Raw genomic sequence first — 1140 nt, 5'->3', positions numbered from 1 at the left:
GATAGATAGATGTGACTGAGGATTAGCCTGGTTTGTGGATCATCTTCTTCTTCCACCTCTTCTTCCTCCTCCACCTTCGCCTTATTCTTATTTTGAGACAGGGTCTGGTTATATAGCCTCACTGGACTGGAACTTATTATGTAGACCAGGCTGGCCTCAAACTCATAGAGAACTTCCTGCCTCTGTCTCCCAAGTGCTAGGACAAAAGGTGTGTGCCAGACCTGGCTGAATTTCTGATCGTCTTGTCTCCACCTCCCAAGTATTAGAATTACAGGCATGTGCTACCATGCCCAATTTGAACAATGGTTTTTATTTCTAGTCTCTCACTGCAGCAACGTGAGCCAGAGTGCCAGAAACCTGAGCTCCAAGTGACACTCTATGAGTTGTAGCATGAAAATATGGTGGAAACCATTAGCTTCAATGACACCGACCTGAAGAAAACTGAGATCCAGAAGTACATTGCAAACCAAAGTGATTACTGGGAAAGGAGAGAAGCTTGCTAAAGCCCTAGATTAAGATTCCCTACTCCTTTCCTGTCATCTCCAAGATCCCTTCTGCAAGTTAAGACAGAAGATTCAAGCCACACTGTGAGCTTCTACACGGGGTCCCCCAATTGGGCTGCCAAATTTTACCATTTTGCTTGGGATATTTTAGAAAATTATTTGTCTAATTAACTAAAATAAAAGCCTTGTGGTAAAAGAATATTTTCCTTTCTCCCTTTTTTGTTTTGTTTTGGCTTTGTTTTCAAGACAGGGTTTCTCAGTGTAGCCTGGCTGCCCTGGAACTAGCTCTATAGACCATGCTGGCCTTGAACTCACAGAGATCTGCCTGTGTAGCAAGAGTTCCTGCAGAGCTCTCCAGCTGGTTTAATTAAACCTGATTTCGATCTACCTTTTGTGACTGTTACCTTTTATGCCCTGTACCTTCTGTTTGAAGTATAGAAATCTTATCTAGCTGGACAGTGGCTGCGCTTACCTTTAATCCCAGAACTCAGGAGGCAGGGATCTCTGTGAGCTCGAGGCCAGCCTGGTCTACAGGGTGAGTTCCAGGACAGCCAGGGCTACACAGAGAAACCCTGCCTCAAAAAAAACAGAGAGAGAGAGAGAGAGAGAGAGAGAGAGAGAGAGAGAGAGAGAGAGA

This window comes from Microtus ochrogaster, unplaced genomic scaffold (genome assembly GCF_000317375.1).
Source record: "Microtus ochrogaster isolate Prairie Vole_2 unplaced genomic scaffold, MicOch1.0 UNK115, whole genome shotgun sequence".
Lineage (NCBI taxonomy): Eukaryota > Metazoa > Chordata > Mammalia > Rodentia > Cricetidae > Microtus > Microtus ochrogaster.
The sequence above is the reverse complement of the archived record's forward strand: the minus strand, read 5'-3'. Positions refer to the sequence as shown.